Source organism: Gallus gallus, chromosome 19 (assembly GCF_016699485.2).
Source record: "Gallus gallus isolate bGalGal1 chromosome 19, bGalGal1.mat.broiler.GRCg7b, whole genome shotgun sequence".
NCBI lineage: Eukaryota > Metazoa > Chordata > Aves > Galliformes > Phasianidae > Gallus > Gallus gallus.
Window position 1 is genome coordinate 2,671,680 of NC_052550.1, and position 25,497 is coordinate 2,697,176.

The window sequence follows — 25,497 nt, forward strand, 5'->3', positions numbered from 1 at the left end:
AGATCCCCGAGGAGCGGCTTCAGTTATTTCCACTGCTTACAGAACTGTTTGGCTCAGGCCAGGCAGAACCTTCTGAGCAACGACTCCCATTTGCCTGCTTTACTGCATCGACTACCAGGACATTTATGACAGCATACAAATAATACATAGCAGTGATTAATAAATAATAAAGTGAAGCATTGTACAAACTCTGAGCAGAATCCATTTCCTCTTCTGAAGTTCTGCAGCAGAGGCAACATTTGCAACTGTATTTCAGAAAATACACTATTTGTAAAGAAGTTGAAAAATACCAGTGTCATAATTAGATTTTCCATTAGGCTTGTGTGGCATAATTAAAAATGTAATTTCTCTGCAAGCACATAGCAGTGCTCTAGGAACAAGGTGTCACCACTTATTAGGGGCATTTGCAGTACTTTAGCTAACCACATAAATTGATTAAGCACTAAACTAGGCTATGGAGTCTAATTGTTTTGAACAAATACCTACTTACTGCATGCAAAAGGACACTTTGCCCTCCCTGTTGGAAAGCCTAATTTATTCCGACATTATTGTTGGATGCCATTTGGTTCTGTTCTCAGCTCCAGACACCCAAACACACCCTTTGCTAGCAGATGGGATGCAGGATGGGAAGGGAGCCGGATGGGGGAGGGATGATGTTGGCAGACCCTGACTGTGCCCCTGCCCTCTGCAGCCTTCATCCGGGGGCATCTCCATGCCCTCTGCAGACTGCAGATTGCAATAGCTTAACCCTCCTTTGTAAAGTCCTGTTTGACACTCCTCCCCGTGTATTTCTCCCTGAGATGTACAAAGGAGCAGAGGGGAGCCGGTTGTTAAAATCAGATAAGCTCCTTTGAAATTCCTCGCTGCTATTATTAGCCAGCTTTGACATATTTTTGCTCAAGCAGGCAGTTGTGGTGCGGGTAAGCCTGGGTTAGAAATCTGCGCTCTGGTTATCAGAGCATGTGGGACACTCAAACCCTGGGAAAGGTCTGGAAGAAGAAAAGTATTGAGTTTATATCGCCAGGAAGGCATTCTGCAGTGTTTAAAAAGCCCTGCAGCACCGAAGGAATGAGCAAATGAGCTTCTGGGACAGCTCACCCAGCTGATACCCAGGCAAGTGCTCACCCACCATTCAGCCCCATTCTGAATGGGATGGATCAGCTCAGGATTGGCACACAGCACCTGAGTGATGGAACTGCATTCCAGCAGGAACTTAAACACAGCTCTGCAAGAGGTACCTGGAGGCTGGAGGGATCTGGAACAACACACCCGTGTCCCAGCACTGTGATTTCCTACTGTTGTGCTTGCATAAAACCCCCTCAGCTTTCCCTGCTGACAAATGAGAAGACAATCCAACCCAGCGTGTTCATTGACAAGCTCTGAGAAAGAAACCTCGGGAATATTTTTATTCCTCCCACATTAGGAACGTACAGAACATACAGAGAAATTTACCATCACATAATGATCCCTATTATGCAAAGCGAGGCTGACAAAATTTCCATCATTACATCCCTGACAAGTGCTCAGAACTGCGGGGGTTTTCAGGCTTTCTTTTGCAAGAAAAAAAAACCTGCAGAGTAGCTTTAATATCTTAAATATGGAGCAGGAGCTTCCTCCTCTCCCTATTCACAAACACCTTCAATACATCTCCTTCCTTCACAGCTCATTAATCCCTACTCCTCTGCTCTTCAGACATTTAAATTCTTCCCACAGATCTACCTCAGCACAGGTATTTATATCGTGTTTAATCAGAGCTCACCAGCCCCAAGCAACCCTCATGACCTTACTTTTCTGAATGACCAAAGCTTTGTTAGGAAATCAGCCGAGTGAGGGCCTTCCAGACCCCATAGCCCACGTGCCTGCTACCAAACCTTAGTATCCCCCCACACCTTTTCTCCTATTTGTGCATCCAGAAATGCCCATCAAATGGAACCACAGGACCGTAGACTGACCCAAGTTGGAAGGACCCATAAGGATCATTGAGTCCAACTCCTGGCTCCACAAAGGACCACCCAAAAAGGTTCAGTTATCACCGATGCAAAGCCCAAATCCCACTTTAGGCAGCAACATACCAGAACACCAAGACCCCTAAATATCAAAGAAACGTGTGCCAAGGAGGATGCATGCAGCACTGCTCCCACTGCCTCTGCTGTCCTCCTTGCTTTTCTTCTTGTTGTCTATCCTGTACGTCCACATTTCCCCTCTTATCTCACATCTTCACGTTTGCTGCTCTGCTGGCCTTACCTGTCCCACCACAGCTCCTTCCCATCATGGAGCTCTTCTTGCTCCCTTTGCAGCCTCCTAGGAAGCTTTCTTCCCTCTGCTGCTCAAAAGAGGAAAGAGCAGAGACTGGGGAAGTTAATGAACATCACACCGGGGTGACTGCTGCCAGCACTCCCCTCTCGTGCACGCTGCGGGCCAGGAACACACATGAGCCCCAGAGCAGTAATTAAGGGATTTTAGGAGGATAATGCCCTCGAAGGTCTTCGAGAGATTGACACATGGTATTTCTTCTTAATAATGACTGTCCTGAAACGTATCAGATCCGTGTGCTGCCGCGTTTCCGGCAATTTGTAAGAACTGTTCAATGTGTAGCCAGCTGGAACGCACAACAGCACATAATTGTTCTATTACTGCAGACTTCAATTGTTTCTCTTTTATTCATTAAATGGCCATTTATTGGAAGAAAGGTCCTTTTTTTAGATGCATTTTTATACAGCTCTAGATTGGACTTGCCAGGACTGAACAAGGGCAGACCTTCCTTTCTCTCACTCTGCTCTTGGAAGGAAAATGGGGAGCCCAGCGTTGGAATTTCTGTTGTTTCAATTGAGATGTTGAAAGCCTTTTGCATTCTGCACTGGAACAAAACCAAGGCCTTTTGAAACGTTGCATGGGAGTCAATGAGAAGGCCACCCACAGAGCCCGCGGGAGAGGCGAGAGCAAGGGTCCTACCAGCACAGCCCTGAGCGTGTGTCCTTTGGGGCAAGGGAGTGCCCAGAGAGCAACACTGGGGACAGCAGGACTGCTGTGGGGACAGGACATAGGGTGAGTGACATCAGTGACTGCCTGCTGCTTTCTGTGCTCACCTGAAGCCTGGAGATGTGACAGCTGTCAGTGAGGTCCCATGTAACCCTCAATAGTGGGGTGACAGTGTGAGCCCCAGCAAACCCACAACATCCAGTACTTGGAAAAGGCCTTGCTGGAGTCCAAGGAATGACCATGCAGACTTGAAGAATGTGGCAGAATGACCACGTTATCTTGAGAATTGCTTCCATAGAGTCAATTTGCATGTTTTACACTACAGGGGAGTCGAAATCCAAACCCAAGACCCCAAGTTTGAAATTCCTAATTCCCATTTCAACTGCTGTTGCTCATTGGGGTTGGACTTGACGGTCTCCAGCAGTCCCTTCCAACCCATACAACTCTATGATTTCCTCCATCAGAAAACAGAAGGTTGACCCTGGTATCAGTAACCAGCGCGTTCTGCTCGGACCACACTACTGAGCAATGTGAGGCCACAACAAAGTGAAATGTCACATTAAAACACATTAAAATATACATACAGGAGGAAATACCTCTTGCTCTCCTAGGCTTTCTTTAAGCTATTGAAGCAGCTAAAAGAGCGAGAGAAAAAAAAAAGACACAGTTGTTTCCTGTGCAAACGCAGTGCCAGACTTTATTTTTATGGGCTGTATTTATTGACTTTAGCTATTTTTCCAGCATGCTGCACAGCATTACACTTGGCAGGAAGTCCTCCAAAGTGAAATAACATCTCCGAAAAAGTGGGAATTCTCATTGTTTGGCATGGTCAAGGAAAACTGCAGCCAAGCAAACTTCTGACCTCTCATGTCAGCCTCCAACCACGGCCAGAGCTGCTGCTCCATTGCATTCCTCTGTGCTTTGAAGTCACCATAAGCTGCAATATAGAGCCTGATCCAGCACATGAGCTCCAATCTGGTGACTTCAACCTTAGCTTTCTCCTAAAAGCGCCCGTATGTTGGATATTAGGAAAAATCTCATCTCAGAGAGAGTGGTGATCTATTGGGATATGCTGCCCAGGGTGGTGGTGCAGTCACTGTCCCTGCAAGTGTCCAAGAATGATGGAGATGTGGCCCTGAGTGGTCACAGACATGGGCTGATGGTTTGGCTGAGATGATCATATTAGTCTTTCCATCCTTAATGATTCTACAATCTCCTGGTGTCCAAAATGCCATCACAAGCTACAGTTTGTACCTTGTGCAATGCCAATTTGTTCACAGCGCGGTTCAAAAGAGCAAAGTAGGACATCCAGTCTCACCAGAAGCAACTGGGAGTTCATTGCAGCTGTGTAAGAGTCAGAGCTGAAGAGGTCTCCAGGCAGTAGCTGCACTTCTGGATCCTGCACGCATCTGAGCAGACGGCTCCGAGGCAATCAGAGGCAGCCCACAATGCTCACGGAAGGAGACAGAAGACAACTGAAGAGATTTACGTTGGATGGAATGACAAGCTCAAGAGTTTAACCACACATGGCATTTCTGGAAGCTTGCCAGCTCCGAGTTTAGTGTGTTTTGTGTACTTCACTCATAACTGTTTATTGTGACAGGTAAACACTTGTTTTGAAAGCTTGCAGGCGTACTATTAAAACAGAAGTGTTCCTGACACAGTCAAGCTGTGCTGTCAAATGTTTATCTTTTGAATGATGAATGCTGGCTTTTCTTCTTCCTCTCAGTCTGCGTGGAACAGATTTGCAGGCTCTCCCGCCTCGCTGGGGCTCATTTCACCTGGGGGACCCAATTGAGGAGCCAGGGGAGCAGCCCTGCCATTACTGCCCATCTGCTGATAAATGAAGGAGTGCAGAGAGCAATCAGGAGCAGGAGGGCAAGCAAGAGCAAGACCAGCACCACCTCCAGCTGCAAAGGCAGATGCAGATGTTGACTTTTAGAACCTAGCTGCAAGTTCAGTGGGGAGGGACAACCCATCCTTCAGAGCATCTCAGAGGAACGCACTTCACAGGTCAAAATCTGGAGATGATGCGATGAAAAAGTGATGGTAACAGATGTCCAAAAATATTAATATCATTTCTCTCTCTCTCTCCCTCTCTTTTTTTTTTTTCCTTTTTCTCAAGAGTAAGAATCCAGAAAATCTGGAAGCAGTTAAGTCACAGCACTGGATGTATACACAGCCTGCGAAACTGCAGACAATCATAAAAGCTATTGGCAAAAAAAGGAACAAGGAGTATTTTGGGTGAGAATTAAGTTCTCCAGTTGGTGCAAATATGCTTGCTACAGAATGAAAAGACTGGGAAAAAAAGACAGCAGTTTCGGCATATCTCAGTGTAATTGCATATGTTACAAGGCTGTGGAATTCAGTGATGATCCCATGGGCTTTCAAGTGGATTTCAGATATTTCACAGCGTGTCAGTTGTAGATTGAGACGTAAGACTTTGGGGAAAAAGCACCATCTTTGATTAGATGAAATAGCATCAGATTTCCATGAAAATACAAGCGCTTAATGAATTCATTGCTAATGCAGATATCTGCCTCTGCTTTGTTCTGCTACAGCGCTGCTGGCACCATGAGTTTGCTGACCTGCAGTGGGTGTTGCACTGGGGCCAATTTAACCACTCCATTGGAAGGGCTACCTGCAGAGAGCACACAGACCAGAATGAGAATCTGAGATTTCCCACTGATCCGAGAAAATCCTTTTCACAGGACACGCAAGGCATGGGATGCCTCCCACAGGAGGGCACATCTCATACAAGAGTCAGAAAGCGATGGAGTATTCTTCAGGATGGTGAAAATATTAGGGATCAATTAGAAAAAAAATAAATAAGAACTGCTTCCGAAAAGACAGAAACATTAAAGTGCAAGGTCCTTAGATAATGTCTAGTTAAAAAAGCAATAGATCTGTAAATCCAGTGGACTTGCATCCCGGATCTCTGCAGAGAGGTTGGCCATACAGAAAAGCTGATGGACTAAATTAGGCTATTTCAGCAGAAGGTGGAATTAGAACTTTACTGCCAAGGGAGACAAATATATCATACCTCTGATCCATGCTTAACACACCGGATTTGTGCAGGGCTGTTACTCAGTGCAGGGATCACCGTGAGCCCATAGTAGAGCACTTGAGATGAGGGGTGACCAAGCGCTGGGCTGACATTCACCTCCGTGTCTGATTTGCTCCTTCAGCCTGAAACATTCCCTCTTTCTTCCCCCTACAGCTGTTTCTTTAGATCTGAACATACCACAGTGCCACAATAGAAATGATCCCAAGCAGCTGCTGCACGCACTACACTGGGCAGATTTCAGGTTTGGGGATAGGAGCAAACCTCCTCATCATTATCCTTCTATTGAAAAGTGTGCTGTGCCTTCTGCAAAACTGGAGGTTATCCCTGCCCGTGATTCTGTTCTAAGCGCTGCTGTTCTCCTATCAAATGAAAAGGGAAAAGGCAGTCATAAAATTGCATTAAGACTCACAGAAGGCTTGTTAAATGATTTAAATCTTCATAATGTACAGCATTTTTCTGGTAATTAAGTTTGAACACCAAGTTGGCCTAAATGCCTACTGCTGTTAGGTGCCACTTAAAGAGCTCCCTCATACATGCAGACGTTTTTGTCTTCATCACAGCACAATGGTGCAATGTCCATTTCATGCTCACCCCACAGCACCCTCCATGCTCAGGGGTACCCTACGTCTGACAAATGGAGATCTGCTTGGAACAGGTGGCTTTTTCAATTAAAAAAAAAGACAAACAACCCAGAAAATTTGGAAAGAGACTGGGAGAGAAATCACTTTTTGGTGTGAAATGGGAGGAAGAGAAGGGGAATGACCTCTGCTCGTGTTTTTGTTCTGTTTTTCTAAACTTTCTTTCATTTGGACTGAAAAACGACTTCAGGAGAAAGCCCTGCCCTGCCCTGGTGACAAGCTGTTTGCCAGAACCCGAAGACTAAGAGTTGTTCCCACTTTCTCTCCCACTCCTTCCTTCCTCTTCCTGCTGTCTTTGCCCTCCTATTTATTTGCTCTTGGTTTACATCTCCCTTTTGTTCTCAGCTCTCTTGCTTTCCAGCCCTCTCAGAGCTCATCCACATCCAGCCCACACCCAGCTCTTCCTTCCCAAATCAATTCTTCCCACTGAAAAGCTGATGCTTTCTACCCAGTACCATGTTCTGCTGGGGCATTTAGTCGTATACAGTGGAGGACACTGCTTATCACCCATCACCCTCTGAATGTTTTCCTGTCCCTCATAACCCTAGCTGAACTGCATGTTGTCCAATTTAGACTGCTGTTGTATAGAATATTTTCTGTGTCAAACATAACCAGGCCAAGGCAGTACTGCAAAACATCAAAGGGAAATAGATGTGATGCACACTTGGGTTTTGGCCAGCCAACCTATAAAGCCGCACTAGGTTAACTGACACTACTAACTCCGGCGTGTGCGTGGCAAGGGAGAAATGATTTAGATATTCAGTAAACGCTTTGGCTGAATCCTTCAAACACTCAAAGTTACACAGAAAAATTCCAGAAATTTAGGTCTATTTTAAAATCCTCCCAGGCTGGCCTCATATATCATCCAAGTTGAAACTGTTCTCGTGATATATTATACGTGGAAACTGCACTACATCATCAGAGTTCTGACACTGCCATGTTCAGGGTGTGCTAGGATACAACGTAATGAATTACAACAGTGGACAGTGACAAATACACTTTAGGGGAAGCTTAAATTAATTTTTTTAGCTGCTCGCAGTTGGCTCAGAAAGTAATTTTTATTAAATAAACCAGTGGGAGAGTGGGCATTTTCAGGGCCCTTGAGAGAGAGAATAGCAGAGCAGAGAGCACACGGAGCAGGGAGCAAGGAAGAATCTCAGCTCTGAGTCTAATGTGCTCTGTGATTATGGAAAAGCCAGCTGGGCCAGAACCTGGCCATACCCATCCAGAAGCTCTGCTGAAGCCATCCCTGTACCCAGACTAAAGACAGAATCAACTTCCTGGCTGCAATCCCACTGCTGAGGATTGGATGGCCAACAGTTCCTACCAACTTCAGCGGGGTAACGTTGTTGTATATGAGACATATTGAGCATCAAAGGGATGTGGTAGGTGGGCTCCCAACTGCAAGGTGTATAACCACCTGTATGGGAACTGTTGAGTCATGGCCTGAACCACTGATTGAGCACCTGGGAGAGGACCTGGTCAGCCCTGGGAGCACAGGTGAAGGCAATTCAGCTGTGTGATAGGAAGAGGTGGAGCCTGGCTGCATATCTCTTAGATGTCATAGAAGGGCTGACTGCCCCTGGGAAGGGATCTTTGGTTGGAGATTCCTCTTTGATGAAGCTTTATCCTGCAAACCTAGACTCTTCTGAAACAGGTGAGTAATCTTCTTCCTTTATAGCACCTTTCTACTGTGCTGGTCCTTTCATCATCACTCCTTTGTTGTAATGCCTTTCCCATTGTATTGATCTATTCAGTCGCTATACCACCCAATTGTGCATTTCATAAAAATAAAGCAATATTAACCATGAGAAAAGGGGAAGGTACAGCTGATGAACCTAAACAAGAAATAAAACCTTTCATGAGAAGCAGAAGTTAGTACCTTTGAGAAACTTCTGAATATTAAACGTCTCTTTACTCTGAAGGAATCTCTTGTCGTTTCGTGGGGAATCAATTAACCATAGTGTCTTATTCTGGTAGACTTTAGATTAGTACCACATCCTTTCACTATAGATAATTAACCTCAGTTTCTGAATTAGCAGCAAAATAAGCCAGTTATTAGTTTTTATAATGACTAGAACTCAATATTTTGGGTAGTTAAACACCCAAGAGTTTAAATTAAAATAGACATCTGACAGAAATCCCTGAAGTGTTCTTCAGATCATTAATACTATAAATTCCACAGTAGATTGAACTGACAATGTTCCCTTTTCCTTCTGGAGCACTCCAAAGGGATGAGCTACTCCCTTGAATCAGCATTCAGTTTGATCTCTGAAATAATCTCTCCTTGATACCTAAAGCCTCAAGGCCAACAGCGTAGTTAAACTCATATCCTCCTCTTACCAGCAGAATATGTCTAGTGAAGTGAAAAAAATTAAGCTTGCTATCCTGCTCTTCCTGCAGCTGTTTCATGCATTACCACGACAAATTGGCACATCTCAGTACAGAGCTTTGGCCATGGAGAGTGACCTCTTCATAAGAAGCCTTCCTGTTAACCATCCTCCATCACTTTTGCTATAAAAGGATTCAGCAGCTTGATGTCCTGCCTGTACCTGCCTCTTCTTCCTCCCGCCTGTCGTTGAGGCTTAGTGAGCTGCTGGCTCAGTTTGCCCTTTCCTCCCATCATCAGTTCCTTTCTGCAGAACCACTGCCCTGTCCTCACCCTCTGGACATGAATTATTCCAGCCCATGTCTCATGCCTTGCTTTTTTTTTTTTTGTTTTGTTTTTCCTTCCAAATCTCTTTTGCAATTTGTTGAACTCATTTCAATTCTCATCCTGTTGTCCGGTGTATTTGCACTGGCTCCTAGCTTGGTGCCACTTGTAAATTTAATAAGCGTGCTCTATTCCCTCATCCAGGCTGTTGTTAATGAAAATGGGGAACAGAACCCAGTGCCTCCCTCCTCCCAAGCCTCCCTGCTGAGGGTTTTCTGGGGGTGTTTCTCCATGGAGAGCTGCAGTTGCACAGAGCTCTGACTTCTGAGGATGCTGCCCCAGCTCCCAGTGGGGCCAGGGGGTCTCATGGGTGCAGTGTTAACCCTGAGCATGCTGCTTGGTGCACTGCACACCTTGCTAGAGGTGTGCTTTATTCTGTTTTCTCTCTAACCAGCTGTGCATAAAGGAAAGAATAAAAGCTCGAGGGGTTGTGCCACTGCAAGGAAAATGTGTTTTCTAAGAGAAATGAATGTTTACCTTCCCATTTATGTGAACCAATTAGCGATAAATGTCCCCGGGGCACAGGGAAGACTAATGCAGATAACAAAGGATATGCCCCAAATAATGGAGGATTAGAAAGACGCACACAAGAGTAATAAAATATAAACTACAGCTGCCACTTGAGAAGATTGCAGAGTAGAGAAGAGTAAGTAGCTGAGGAAGGAAAGAAAGCAGAGGTGACGAGAAGATTGCAGCTGCAGTAAAGATAAATGATGAGCACACTTTTTGAGTATATATGCTAGAGTTAAAAGAGTTCAGTGTAGAGACAGGAAGGTCTCCAAGAGAACAGAAGGGTAATTTATAAACAAAAGAGACAGACAGGGCTTCTATGCCCAAAAATGTGTCCATTTTTTTCCCAGTTCTATCAGTTGCTCTAAGAAAAGATATTAACTTTCCCTACAAACCCTACCTCTTGACAGTACCAAAATAGAAAGATATATTTGCCCTGGCACTCTGAAAGGACAATGGGAAATAGATGCCAGGAGCCTAGAGAGAAAGAGGCATTTTAAGAATGAAAAAGGACCAGGCCTAGAGCTTCTCAGGAATTACATTTTATCTCATGAAAAATGTCACCAAAAAGGAATAAAAATTGGTTCTTCTTTCTCAAAAGCTCCATTTCTGCCTGAATGTTTTTATCAAAAAAATGAAATCTTGTCATCAAAAAGCCCAGGCCCCCCAAAAACACACACAGCTTTAAAGCAAACCCAAGTTCCCTATGCAGACCTTTCAGGGCTTTGTAGTGTTACTGCAGCACAAACATAAAGAATGAGCTTTTCAAGGCAATTTAACCCTTTTAGTAAAATCCTTCACCAGGCTTTTAATGTTGATTTTTCTTATTTTTCGCTGGCTTTTCCAACAAAACCAGTAGTAAAAGGGGAAAGAAGGACGGAAGGAGATGTGGCTCCACTCAAAGAAGCTGGAGGATGCTGGACAGTGCTCTCCCCTTGCTCCACCCTTGGCATCCTCTTGTCCCCAAGCTCTACCTGTGTCACCACAGCCCTGTTCCTCCTGCCACCAGGATCCCCTCCTGGGCTCAGACCTGCTACCAGGGTCCTGCCTGCAGCAGGGAGCAAAAGGAGAAAGCAGAGAGCTGAAGGGGAGGGAAGAGCTGTTTCGTTTGGGGAAGTTTTGTTGCTGTTTTTGGCCCTCGGCATGTTGGCAGAAGCTGGAGGCTTCTCCCCATCCAGTAATTACTGGAGGTGCTCCTAACTCAGCCCTGTCTTGATCTTACACTGTGAGATCGCTTTATTATTCAGTTTTATTTTATTATTCAGTTTGATTTGGCAGCTGCCTGAGAAACCTGAGGCTACTCAAGCTGTATATTTTAAGATCTTTAAAATCTGTTGATAGAAATTCTTTTCAAGTCTCCAGGCCTGAGTCAACGCTGTTAATTCTTGAGCTGCAGCCCATCGGCTTGGCAGGACAGCTCTGATGCGTACACACAGCTCCAGCAGGAGCCTTTCCTCTGGGTCACAACCAGCCCAACTCAGGGCACCGACCAAGAAGAGGTCCAGCCATGTACACAGTGCCAGAGCTGGTCACTGAGAAGAGGGGAAAACAGGATTCCTGCTGGGGAATTAAAAGCAAAAACCCCATTTGTTGCATCACCCCCTTCTGCTGAGATGAAGCCTGGTGCGAACCTGCTGGTCCCTCGTGGGCTGTGTGTAACCTTCTTCCCATCTCCATCAGAGCAGGGGGTATTTTGGCCCTTTCCCCGGTGGGGGCTGCACCTCTGCAGGGATCTGAGGAAACCTCTCACCTCGTTTTCCTGGGGCCTTGGATCTCATCTCTTCAAGGGAAGGATTTGTGGATTGTTTCATGTTCGGGTTTGATTTCCTCCTGTACTTTGATTTCAGATTACTCAGCCTCCTCTCAGCCTTTTCTTGATCAAAACCAGGATCCAGCCTCCCCCTTCTGACTTCAAACAGTTTCAGTCCTGCCTCCCTAACATCTATTTTCCTTCTGATTCCCCAAAGATTTTCTCCCCTGGGATCACCCCTGTTCATATTCTCTCACATGTTCAAAGTCCTTCACATTCTTCTTTTATCGATGCTGTGCCCCCCTATCACAGACTCCTCTGACTCTGCTCCCTGAAGGGCAGCAATGTGTGTTTTCACCCAGAGCTGTAGCAGGTTGGAAGAGCTGGATCCTTACCACCTCTCCACTCACACTGCAGGACCACAGAGAGCCCCAGGCCCATATAGTATGGCTGCCTATGGGGAGGCTTGGCCAGGGCCCTCATGCTCAGGAAGAGGCACTGTCTGCACATACACATTCCTGAAGTGCAGGGGTGGCAGCCAGCTTGCATCCTGTAACCACAGCATAGGAACATAATTCCCTACCCAATGGTGTATATTGGAGTTCCCAGGGCTGGTCATGCTTTGCTATAAGTTAGGACTAGGGCTTATAAAATCTAGAGCATCAAATCCTCATTTCTTCTGATCCTCCCACAGGAATGTGGGAAGAGCTCTCCATTCCCTAAGAGATAGGGGAAATTGACAACAGCCCAAACCAGACCCAACAGCTTTCCCCTAAGGACAGACTGGAGTCAGGTGTTGTGTTTTGGCACTGCAGGCCCTGATGAGAAATTGTGATAGCCATGACAGAGCTGCTCCAGGGCTAAGCTTTCCCTCTAGTCCTCCTCCACTTCTGTTTCATCAATATTACAGGAAATCAGTCTGTGTGCAGTGCAAGGAAACTGGAAACCTCTGACCAAGGTTGTGCCAGCCCTGCAGGAGCCAACCAAACCAAGTCCCCAAGGATCTTCTGCCTTATAATGCCCACCTTCAGACCAGTCCCCTCCAGACCTTATTACCCAGCGTACGCACAGCATCTTATGCTTTTGAAATGTACTTATTAGAGGTGCTTTCAATATAAAGTGGTGCTCACACCCCAGTGTTAATATTCTGCTTTACATCAGTATCCATTCTTCTCCCTTCTCATCTTAGTGCCTGAGTATGTTCCAGTTGTTAACTAAGTAAGATGAACAGCACTGTTCATGCATGGCTTGCCCTTTCACTTTCATGACAAGGACTCCAAATATGCACCCAGTGTGAAATCTCCCCATCAGGACTCTCTTTTTTCTCCCCTAGGAATCATGGCATATTAGCTGATCTGAAGCAGAGCTACAGGATTTTTCATCTGGTCCATGTTGTTTTTTCCATGTGGCAGCATTAGAGGTATTTGGAAAAACAAAAGACAACTCAACCTGCTGTTAGCAGAACTAACAACTTCTAGGGCTATGACCCTCTTGGCAAATCCTTTCCTTTAGGAAGCATGAGAGAGCTGCCAGCTCAGCATCCCTCATCATTAACTCTGCCAGGCTTTCAAGTAGGGCTTCTGTGTCTGCACCTGAGCCTTGCTTACAAATAAGATGGCTCTGTGTTCAGTAAGCACCTAATAGAAAGGGGCTAATTTTCTTTTGTCTTTCTGTTGACTTAGCTTGGGTCAGCATAGCTTGGGTCAGACCCTACCTTGTCAGACATCATTTGATGTCTTCTGGCACCTAATGCAACTGCAGGCAGCAAGGGTTGTATGTGCGAGTGTCCTGGAATGGCTCTGTCTGCCATGTGAGGTTCCTGGATGCCTTCTAAGTTCTATCCCTGAGTGATTTATCCACAGGAAGGCTACAACTCAGCCGTGCCATTAACCCAGTTCTGCTGAGCTTTGGTCCAGTGCTCCAGCCTTCAAAGCCATCCTTTCTGCTTGAGGACAGAGATTCCGGAGACAAGCTCTTGAAACGACACGGCACACAAGGAGAACAGCAAATGTGATAGAGACTGGCATGGCATAAATGTTAAATACCATCAAAAATATTCATTAGTAGTGTGTAAAAGTATAGAACCAGCCAATCTGTGCATGCCCACAGATCTGCTATTGCTGGTCAGTTGGAGTCCCAGAGAAGTCAGCATTACAAGCCCTAACGCTCCGTGCGTAACGCTGCAGTGGGGCTGGATGCACTAATTACATGTACGTTTTCCAAGATTTCTGCTGGGAGTATTTCACAGAAAAGATAATTGTTCTTTGGGGGGTTTCGGCGCTGGTTTATTTAATTATGCTGGAGTTTTCATATATGTTGTGAGGAAGCCAGCAGGAGGAGAACTGCCTGGCAGGAGGAGAAGCGAAGCAGGATGATACGCAGAGGCACTGAGGACCTTCCTGGATGCTGAAGGCGCTCAGGAGCCTGAGAGGCATCAAAGAAAGCAAGAGCAGGGGCTATCAGTTTCAAACCTCGGTACAGAGTTGCCTGTACCAGAACCACTGCCATAGGGCACAGCTTAGAAGCACTGATTGCAGCAGCAGCTCTCACGCGGGTGCTCACCAAAACAGCACTTGTTTACCTTTCTGCCACACAAAAGCTTTAATTTAAAGACATTTTCAGTCTGCCACCCACCCCAACTGGCTCCAGAAGGGCCTCCTCTGATAAATATTTCACTGACAAGTACTTCTAAGAGAGGTTCTGCTTTGTCAAAACGTCTTCATTCTGTTTCCTCCCAATGAAACTTGCAGACTTGTAACTTTCTGCTTTGAAATAACTCCTTAAAAGAATAGCCTGCACTTCATGCTTAAAAAAGAAACAGTTTAAAAGGTGTCAAATGTAAAAGCAAGCATTTGGGTTCACCCGAGGGAAAGGCTGATGCTGATCTGACCCAAAAGAGATTTTTTGTTTGCAAGACTCCCAAATCAGGTCCTGGGACGGAATGCTGGAGCAGGATGGGATACCCTTTAAATGCCCCACTTTCCAAGCTGGGAAAAATACCTGACTCTCACTACAGGAGACTGGAGAAACATTCTGATAGGTGGCCTCTAGTCAGGGGGAACAGAAAGGATTGCTGCTGTCTGTCACTGTTTTGGAAGTAATCTACAAGATCCTGGCTGCTGCCAATGAGCAGCAGTTGCCCATTAAGAGGCCCGGCCATACCAGCAGCAGGAAAAGCTGTTTTCTGCCAAACTGAGGGGGAATGCACCTCAGAAACACCTTTCATGCTAAGTAGGCAGCGTCTGTATTTTCACATATTTGTGCCAATGCTGCCAAAATCCTGAAAAAAATAAGAGTTGTGTCTTTCCTGACTCCCACTGGTGTGAGCTGAAGTCGGCTGGATGGAGCATAATTCACTTCTCCACATCACGAGACAAATGGCAGCACAGGCTAATAAAACACAGCACTAATAATCATCCATAAACCGCTCATTAAAAATAATAATAATACTGCCTGGGCTAAAGAAAAATGAAGCTATTTTACATCGTTCTCCTGGCTCTGTGCAGAGCCCCAGGGCTGCATGGCCAGCACTGGTGTGAAATGGGGATACAGCAGCACCCATTGCGAGCACCCGGCTCCCTTCTGGGACAGCCAGAGGGCACCCCCAGCCCTGCACCCTGCTACCCTCCTTGCTCCTCCCTTTTATTAGCCATTCAGCCAGCCTTTGCCTGGGGAAGGATGGGCATCAGGACCTGCTCGGAGCACGTGGCATTCCCAAAGCACTGCAGGATGTTTGATTCACCCTACGACCAAAGCCTGGGCCAATATGGCACAGTCAGAGCAATGTTTCAGAGCGCTGGGTTTGCATACTGTGATACAGGCTGGTTTAGCAATAGGCACCAATATATCAGCTTAAGGGCCTATATACTGGTTTAACAAAAAAGAATTAATGTGTGCTAGTTCTAAAACTTTCCTGTTTAGCCTTGCTTCGTATGTGAGCACTCCTGTCACAACAGGCTGCTTTTATCGTTGCATCCACCAGGTGCAAGGACTTCTTCTTGGGTTTCATATACATCACTTTGAGTTACAGTGTACCAAGATAAAAGGTGCTCGGTATGGCATAACAAGCAGTGGAAATTTGTCAGATTGGGGAAGGTTGGCTATAAGGTTGGCCAAGGGACATTGAGAGGAAGCTGATGATGGGAAAATGGGGGTGAAGTAGGGAGGCAAAGACCCCCAAAGCCATCTTTTGCTCATGCCCCAAAAGGGACATACATTAATGAGTTCTTGGGAAAGGATGAATATCTATGCCAATGTACTGCATGTGTATGCCTTAACTCTTTAAATGTAGAACCTGAACTCCAAGAGAACGAGCTTGATTTGTCACCTGGTACCTATGATGAGAATATAGGAGTGCTGGCTTTCTAATACCATATTGGAATTAGAGAGTTTTCTTCCTGGGTTCTTCCAATGGCAACTCATACACAAGTGCACACACCTCCCCTGTGCACTATGCAATGGAGACACACAGCTTTACACCCAGATTCTCCTACCTACCTACGGGTGCTCCACCCACCACCCAGGCTGCCCTCCAGGGCTGTGGAGAGCAGTGAGAGCCAGAAAGGGCAGAAAGACAGGCCGCTACGCCCAAAGGAAACAGCAGAGCAGAATATTTAACCTAAAAAAGCTGATATTTAGCCTATTAAACTCAGCAGGAGTTCTGCTCTTGAATTCAGCTGGGCTCTCCAACGGGAATACAACCAGGACACCGGTGCTGATACTGAGCTATATGATGAATGGTGCTGCAGTTTGCTGGCACGTGTGATGACAGGGGCAGGTTTCCCTTTGGTAACAAAATGAAACGTTTGGGGGTTTTCTTTTAATATTGGACAAACATTTTCTAAAATCATTCTTGCTTTAATTCGTCGCATTTTGGGTGGACTCAAGGAAGCATTCATTTTCAACAGAGTCTCCAACTCCCTTCTCAGCTTTGAAAACCAACATGAAATTCGAAACAAAAGCAGTTTTTAAGAGAACTGAACCACAGCTATTGAAACACAGAATGGTTTTAATTCACTCCTCCTCCCCACTCCGCCCCACCGCCCCAATAAAGAAATGACTTTATTCAGCGGGGCTTTTCCTTGCTCAGAAGTGTTTCCCGTTTGGAAGGAGCCCTCGCAGTGTTTCTCTGCCCCCAGAATCTACCGACTCCTTCCCAGAGAAGTGTAAAACATATTATAACAGCTGCACCATAATTCCCATCTTTTAATTGGAAAGCGTGCTAAATGCTGCTGTCCTTGGGGATCCCACTCAACCAGTCAGGTTTCTGATCAGGGAAGTTCCGCGTTAATGAGACTTTTAGTTTGACTTACAAAAGCTCTTCCATGTACACAGCCGAGCTTTTAACTTCAAAGTCCTTGAGAATTGTTGCCTTGTCTGGGGCCCTAATTCACAGCTCTGGTCTCTGCTTATTATGTGGGGAATGTTTTGTTTCGTGTTTATAGATATATATTTACAGCATTTAGGGATATTAGAGCTTATACCAAGCTCCATTACGATAAACACTGATCAAAGAGATGGTTAAGTGAAGCTGAAGCTCTAGAGGAAGACATCTCTGCAGTTCTGAAGGGGAAGGGCAGCAGGGAGAAGGGGAAGCCGTCTGTGCCTGTGCCACATGCAACCCCCAAGCTGTAATTGCAGAGCTTTCCCAGCTTTGGAATGCCAGCACACGCCAAGCACGGGGCAGGACTGAACCTTCTGGTTTTATTCTATTTCCCAGCTTCATATTCTCCTTCTGGGGACAGAAAATGTAATTGTTTCGGTGACCATTTAAGTCAGTGTAGATCTATAAACACTCTTCCATCGTGTTTTTCTTATGCTGCCGTGGATTGCTGTCAGGAGTCACACCGATGCCCTTGTCAGTCACACGTCACATCCATCTCTCATCAATTTTCCCTTTAAACCTTGTCACTTCAGGAACGTCAGAGAAATGGGTTGCAGCTTGAACGTTATCTACTTTGGGGCAGTCCTCTTTCCAGTTGCACAAGGGATCGGGGCTGCTCACCTACAGCAGCACAGGGCTTTGACACAGCACTGACGTGTCTGTACCCACACACCACAGCACACCGCTCCCTGCTGCCCCCGGGCTGTGCACCAAATCCTCAGTCCATGCAACCCCCTGACACACCACCGCTTAACAGGAGACACAAAGCTCTGAGTGTGAGCACAGCCCATACTGAATGGCCCCCAGGAGAAGAGGGGTGATATATGGCAGCACCAACCCCCCCTCCCTTTACTTCTGCTCTCAGCAAAGACCTGATGGTTCCTGGCATAGCAGCTCTTCCCAACCATTCCCTGGCTACAAACTGGAGGAAACAACATGTTCATCCTGGAAGCAAGAACCCTCCAGCAAGGAGAAATAAGCAACGTTTGGTGCATTCATAATATAGATATTATTTGGCAAACTAGTTAAACAGTTTCCTTTTGGGATCCTTGTGGCATGCATGGTTGGCAAGCCCTCCTCCCTGCTGCTTGGCCACCTGCTGTCCTGCACAGAGCTAGCTCCATCCCAGCCCTGCTGCCTGCTGCTCTGCTGCAGGAGTCTTCCTGTGCAGGAGCAGCTCTCCACGATGGCAGTACAGACTGGGCACAGCTTGCAGCCTGCCAGCAGAAGCCTGGCTGTATGGGTGGGTGGGTGCAGGCATCACCCAGCCCGGTCAGTACGAGACATTGGATGTTGGATGTTTATTTCTCATGCTTGTGTCCTTACTCACCAAGTGTGTTTTTGCCCCCTTTCTGGGGCTGGACCAAATGACACACGTGTGCATGGCAGGATGGCGGCCAGCATTGGCCAGACCCTCTGCAATGCAGGAAGAAGGAAATTTTCATTGAAAATGATGGTATTTGGAAGGAAGCTTCAGCAATGTCCCTCTTCCCACTTCTTCACATAGTAATGACTGGAATCAGGAATTTCTTCTGTGGAAAGAAACCCTGGTCCTAACCCAAATCCTGCCCCCAGCTCCCAATCCTTGCTCCCTCTGCAGAGCTCACACCCAGGTGAGTGCAGTCCTGATTCTGCTGCCTTCTGCACTCCTCTTGCAACAAATGCATTCATTCTGCTTCGTGCTTATGTCATTTTGAAATAATCCTTCTGCCAGCTCTGAAAGGAGATTACACTCGAAAATTAAGTGGGAGCTGGCTGCCTGTAGGGATGATTACAGCCACGTTAGGAAATCCTTTTAAAGTGTCTCAGGAGTTGGGGGAAATACATAAAGAAATGGGTCAGCACGTCGTGTCTTCTCCGGGTTCTCAGCATTCCTTGGGTGCAGCCATCACATGCATCTGTCTGCCAATGGATGGAACAGAGATGGCCTGGGGGCATTCCCCCTGACCCCCTGCTGCCCCTCTTGACCAACCTTTGCCCTGGGGAGAGATCCTGGCAGCCAGTGCTGGGAAAGAAGCTCTCTATGTTCTTGCTCTTCCCCTCTCTTCTATTCATTTGCAGTCATAACTGTCGCTGTTTGATCCATGCAGCCAAAACCGTCCGGCTTCATTATTCAGGCTGGCTGCAGCCGAGCAGACGGGAGGCGAAGCACACGCACAGCCCTGCAGACCTCTGGGCAACGCACAGCACTTCACGTTTAACAACCGAGCGCCTTAGGATGTTTTGTACCTTTTGCAAATGCTTTCTTGCAGATTCCGTGTCATCCTCGCTAAGCCTCACTTCCTGAAGGGTTTTATTATGCAAGATTTTGTCGCAAGAAGCCTGTGTAAGGCCGGGGAATTAAACCCACGTCTCCCAAACCCAGATCAGTACCACAACCTTTGGCTCATCCTCTCGCCTCACTTGTCGAGCAAAGGGTTCTGCACAAAGGTATACAAGAATACATTATACCCCAAGGTCAGGCGCGTCAGATGAAAAGGATGAATACATACAAGCCCGTGTCCTAGAAATCTGCTCTGTACCCTCCATAGGTTTGCAAATAGCACTACTGAGCAGCAGGAATTAAAGCCAGGGCCTCTCAGTGAAGCAGGAGCAGTGTGTTGTTCCTGCTGCTGTTCTACAAACCTCAGAGGTAACGCGGGGCTGTCAGTGCCTGAATACCCCTGGTTAGCACAGCTTTACCCCAGTGCTTTGTATCACATGTATACACACTGCAATAAGGCTTGAGCCAGCTGATAGTGTCTTGTTCCCATACAGCAGCACTTTCAGTAATCACTAATTCAAGGGAGTCTGCTGCCATCCAGCACTGCTGAGGGGCATAGAGACAACAGGAGCCCCCCAGCTCGTGCTCACACCCAGCTCCATTTCCACACAGAGTAAAACCTTTGGATGCCAATCTGCACCACCAACCCAAAATCAGCAGCCCAGCAGAAGCAGGCTTGCAGGGCAGCTTGATGCCAGCTCAGACCCTGCTGCTTCTCCTGCTAGGAGCTCTGCTGTAACCGTCCTCACCTTCACTCAAGTTTATAAATGGGTACTGCCATTGAAACACCCTTCATGTAGGATGCCTCCGCTCTGAGTGAGCATCACCCACTATGTGTGGGAGAGCAGTGAGCCAGCACAAGTACTCAGAGCACCTGGGACAGCCAGGTCACTCCCACCAGGAGCAGCAGTTTTAGCATCTACTCGTTTGGATAGAGGCTGCTTTTGGATTCTGTTCATGTGGATGCACGTGACTTGTAGTGCTCCCAACCTGCTCTGTGCTGCCCACGTGCCCTGTGCCATGCTTCCCTTCCCACCTGCCTCCTTTGGAAAAACACTCCCAGGCTGGGCACTGTGCACAAAGCATCTTTTATTTTCCTCCCTGCAGCATTCTCTGTACCTGGTGCTGGCATTTGGGATCGGCAGGAATGAAACAGAACAAAACGAACCAACACTATATTTGCCACTCGGGATGGCTGCAGTGGGAGCATGGCACAACATATGGTCCCAAGGAGGAGTATTTGGTTCATTAGCAGAAGCCTGGGGTTGTAAATTTGAACAGAGCTTAGCACTGAGGCCAGCAGATAGCTGGTGTGTTTCCTACCCACCTCTTCTTGCTCTGAAGTTGGCCATGCAGTGTGTGCACTCCTGTGTGCAAGCTGCCTCTGGTTGTTACCACTGCACTGAGAAATTGGGTAGGGTTGGTCTGAGCACAATTTGTGCGGCTCTGTTGATAGGGGAACCGGGTACACCAAGATGTGCAGCTGCACATCTGCACTCCATGGGCTCTCTTTTGGGGCTGACCTGACCCGGGAGGCCCCGTGGCTGCAGAGCTGAGCTCTCTCAGCTCTTCCTGCTCCAGGGAGATGTTCAGGACACCCCATCCCATCCCATGTCATGGGGAGATCTCCCGCTGACTGCAGTGGGATACGAAGCAGGAGTTCACCCCCAGAAATCAGATTCCAGCTCAACAGAGAGCCCTGGTGTTTCCATCCAAGCTTGCCTCAGCAGACAACTGTTAGTGATGCCTCTTGAAAAGAGACATCAGTATCCTTCAGAAAACTTATGTTTCACTTAGCCTAGTTAAAACCACTCTCCTTTATGTCCTACTGCAATCATTTAAAACAAAGGAGCTCATCAGCAGTTTAATTCTCCAGGTCTCTACATCACCGTGTCAGGGAATGGGAATAAGCTGGTAGGTTTTTTTTGTTGTTTAAACACCTAAAGAGTGTCAGAAAAGATTAAGCAATTGTTTTGTGAATTCCTACAGAGGAAAGCACTCACTGAGGCAAGTGTCAGCCGGGCTGATGTTGTTTGCTGCTGTAACAAATGAACAGTGGCACCTATCTGTGCCCTGGACCTGCTGCAGTCAAAAGCAAAGTGCCGCAGCAGCGATGGGGCATTTTCATGTCTATCCCCACTGCTGGAAAGCATAGAAGTGAAATGAGGTGAGGGCAGGTGTAGGTATTACCCATGTTTTGGCCACGTTTCAAGTGCGGCAGGAGAGGATTTGTAAGGCTGCAGTAATCAGGTGGTCAGCAGGGAAGGAGATAATGGACCATGGAGCTGATGGCCAGGGAAGCTTCTACGACCAGGCTGAGAAGTCCACACCAGCACACTGCCAGCAGATTGCTTCCAACACACTGCCCACCACACCTCGTGTATGAGAGTCACTATTGCAAAACACAGATACTGCCACTCGTCAGCACCGTCTGCAATAGAACTGGAAAAGACACCAAGAAAGGCTGCAAGGATGGGCTAAGGATGGAGCAGCTTTACAGAAGCAGCAAGACACAAATGGAGCAAGGACAGAAGTGATAAGATGTAAACACAACCCCTGGCCCAAAATGTGCTCAAATCAGCAGCTCCCCGCATGCATTTCAACCCAGCTCCTGGGATCTACTCTCAAAACACCCAACTGGGATGAGACTTGAGCACCCAAACACCTTTGGATGATTGGGTTGAGGTGTTTCTGACACTGCTAAGGGCTCCATCACATCACATGAAGCCACAGACCTGCAGTGCTGCCGGGGCAGAGCTGAGCACCTTTCAGAGCTTGTCGTGTTACATTTCTTTCAGAGAACAAAGCAGGGAATTTCAGATTTTAATTTGTCACTTTACATGTAAATTAAATGTTGTATATTGTCACCAGTGAATTCAGCCTGTATTTATAATAATGGAAATCTGCTGCTAGGATTTCTAAACAAAAATCCCCCTTGTGCTTCCCTGCATGAGTTGTTTCATTTAGGCTTTTCCACGTTCTCTGAGATAGGCTGAAAGAGTTTGTGGGGAGAAAGGAGGACTGAAAAATAAAAACCAATGAGAAATAATTGTTAGAATTACCCAGCAGGAGAACAGGAGGACATTTTGTCCGTGTTTTTCATGGGTAGAACCGTGGTAGTGCGTAAAGTTAAGCGCATGCTTATGTGTTTTGTTGACATGAAGCCAAAATACTCTAATCTATATGTGCTTATTTCCTCCCAGCCCTTTTAGTCTCATAGAGAGTGGCTGAGGGAACTGGGATAGTTCAGCCTGGAGAAGAGGAGGCTCAGGGGAGACCTCATTGCTCTCCACAATGACATGAAAGGAGGTTACAGCAAGGTGGGAGTTGGCCCCAGACATCACTAATGCACAACAGGGTATAAGCATAGCCCCTCCCCAGCAAGGAGCCTGATTGCATTGAGTCCCCTGGAAACCAGGAGATGGGAAGTTAAGTATGTCAACATTTTCTTTCAAGAGCAAAGGAACTGGAAAAATAAAGCACCCACCAGGAAAGGTACTCAGAAAGACAATATCTCTGCCTTGCTTTTCCTGTGGCTCAGGGTTTTGTTGTTATTATGTGGGCTATAAGCCACTTGGAAAGCTCAGCATATAAAGCTGCTGTGAATTACAATGCATGGAGATTGACTGGGTTGTAACCTGTAATGTATTACTTATTTTTTATTTTAATTGCAAGCAGCCTCTGAAACATTATAGAGCATATAGTGCTAGACACAGCAGAAGTAATTAAAATGAGAGGGCCACATGCAGTTGGCAGTAAAACACCAAATGTAGGCAGCTTCAGAAAAATGTCATTGATCCAGCATCAGAGAGGCCGGGAGGAAAGGAGGTGGGATTGGAATTGTCAACACCATCTCCCACTCAGAACATAGCAGTGAGTGCTATGAGTCCTCACAGCAGAGGGATGCGGTGTGGGACCACAGGGACACTGATGTCACCTCAATGTGCTTTCAAAGAAAGAGGCTGAGCCCGGGTGAGCTGCTCCTCTCCCATCTCTGCACACGAGAATCTGGGTCATGGTTTGTCCCATAGGAAAAATGAAGTGCTTTCGTGCCATATTAAGGATAATAATGACTAAGGAAAATAACCACGGCTGTTAATTTGAGGTGGCTGTAAAGTGATGCAGCGGCGAGTCGATGCAAAGCAAGGCTGAAGAGTGAGCAACGAGCTCTGCTTTGTTTGGCTTGCCCATCCAAAACCTCCTCCAATACAGAGCTGGTGGGCAGATGACCTGAGAGCACTGACATGCACAGCTGAGCCGTGTGTCATCCTAAACGGCACTGACTGCTCTGTGTGCAATGGGCTACAGCAAAGGTTAATGATCATTTCTACCTTTAAATAGTTTATGAAGATGTTTGATGCCTTCCAACGAGGCAGCGATTGGAACTTGCTGCTTTTCCCACTGACTTGCATATCATTGATCTTTTTCCTTGCAATGATTATCCCCAGGCAAGCCATAAATCTCACTTAGAAAAGCTGGGCACTGTAATGAACTGCTCCAGGGGCACAGGGGGTGGATGGGGTCACCTCCTGGGGGCTGGCAGTGTGTGCTTGTGGCTACAGGAGTATGTGTCATGCAGGCTCCCAGTCACTGATGTCTTCATACAAGTGGGTTTTTTGGTGTTCCCCGTGACTGCACTGCATCCCACTGTGATGCTCCCAAAGCTATGGTGCAGGAGGGCTCTTCTTCCACTTGGGCATGATCTGACAGAGTAAATCAGGAGCAGTGTTTGTCCACACCGTTATTCTTAATAGGCCTGAAAAAGAAACAAATACCGGCAGTTCTTAAACCCCAGACATTGAGCACAAATATAAATCTCCCTAGGCAAAGCAGGATAAAATCCTGATGCACTTTACAAGCCGTAAACTCTGCTTTTATTAGCCATTTATGGGCCACTTTTCACAACACAGCTTTAATATTAAACAATAAAGCTCGTGATACACTTACAAAGAAAAGCAGGCTCTAATTTACTCCTGAATTGGAAGCACGGCACCTCCTGATCACACGAAATCAGAAGAAATAAGGTTACTCAGCTTAGGCTGCGTATTTTTCATGCTTGGTGCTCCGTGTAGCACATAATGCACGCTGAAACAGAGGGGAAAAAAAGGGTTAGAAGCCATTGGAAAACACCATAATGAACTCTATGGGATGCTGAGCAGCCTCGGTGCCCACATCAGTATGCAGAGACCACAAAAAGAATACGTCCTTGTGGTTATTGGTGTTTCTCACTTATAGTCTGAGGCAATCAGGCATCTCGTGTGAGATAAAGCCTGACTGCACCAGGGGCTGCATGCACAACACGTGCAGTTTCTATGCAAAACAGGAGTACTTTCTTACGTGAGCCTGCAGCCAGAATTGCAAAGGGAAGTACTGCTTCTCCCAGCTGCACGTGGAAAACAGGCTCAGGGGTGAAGGGAACCATCGTGGTGCATATTCCTGAGCATAAAGATTGTGCAATTAAAAGCTGTGCGTTCCTAAATGTAGCCACAAATCAGTGAGTGGAGGAAGAGGGAACTTGCTGCTTAAAGACAAACTGCTCCTATTTAGTGAAGCCTAGGAGCTCCAAGCAGCAATTGTCAACGAGAGAGTAAGGAATATTACCCTTGCAAACATATACACATTTTAATTACAGTTGGCATTTTGGAGACTGGTGCTGAGGATTGTCATCAGATGGAAAATTGCTGTCATCCTTCTGCCCTTGGGGACGTGAACACTGAGTGGAAATGACTGTAACTGTAAACCGGTCTCCAGCCTGCTCTGATAGCACTGCAGTTCGAAAGGAAACCTTCAGCTGTTGTATTTAGGGAAGGAGTGCTGCTGGCTGAGCAGGGCAGCTATGAGCAGGCATGAGGAGAAGGGGAGCTGAGCTGTGCCACAGCCCATGGGAGGGGACACCGTGAGCTCAGTGCTATGGCCAAGGACACCCAACAGCATCGGACACACGAAGATCACACACTGCATTTTGCAGAAGCTGTTGTGATAGTTAAAATATTGGAGCTACTTTCTAGGGATGGTGCTTTCCGGGACCTGCCTTCTACAGCTAACACTAACTCCTCCGTGGGTTCTTGGGCCAAGGGACCCTCCTGCCCCTGTCACAGTACATTTCAGCACAGAGCTTTGGGCTTGGACCCTATGGGGACCCTGAGGCACCCTCCCTTCTCCCACCCCACTGCTCAGAGCTCTCCCCAAACACA

The 25,497-nt window shown here is 46.8% G+C and overlaps 1 long non-coding RNA gene across 8 annotated transcripts in view; it reads right to left on the reverse strand.

The window, feature by feature from the left end:
• Positions 1 to 22,113: 22,113 nt before the first annotated feature.
• LOC101751351 overlaps positions 22,114 to 25,497 on the reverse strand; it is an 80,008-nt gene continuing 76,624 nt past the window's right edge. For all 8 annotated transcript variants that reach the window (XR_006931788.1, XR_005840905.1, XR_006931787.1 and 5 more), the window contains 2 exons: positions 24,251 to 24,388; positions 22,114 to 24,059 (listed from right to left, as the gene is read on the reverse strand). This is a non-coding gene — a long non-coding RNA (uncharacterized LOC101751351). The remainder of the gene's footprint in view (positions 24,060 to 24,250; positions 24,389 to 25,497) is intronic.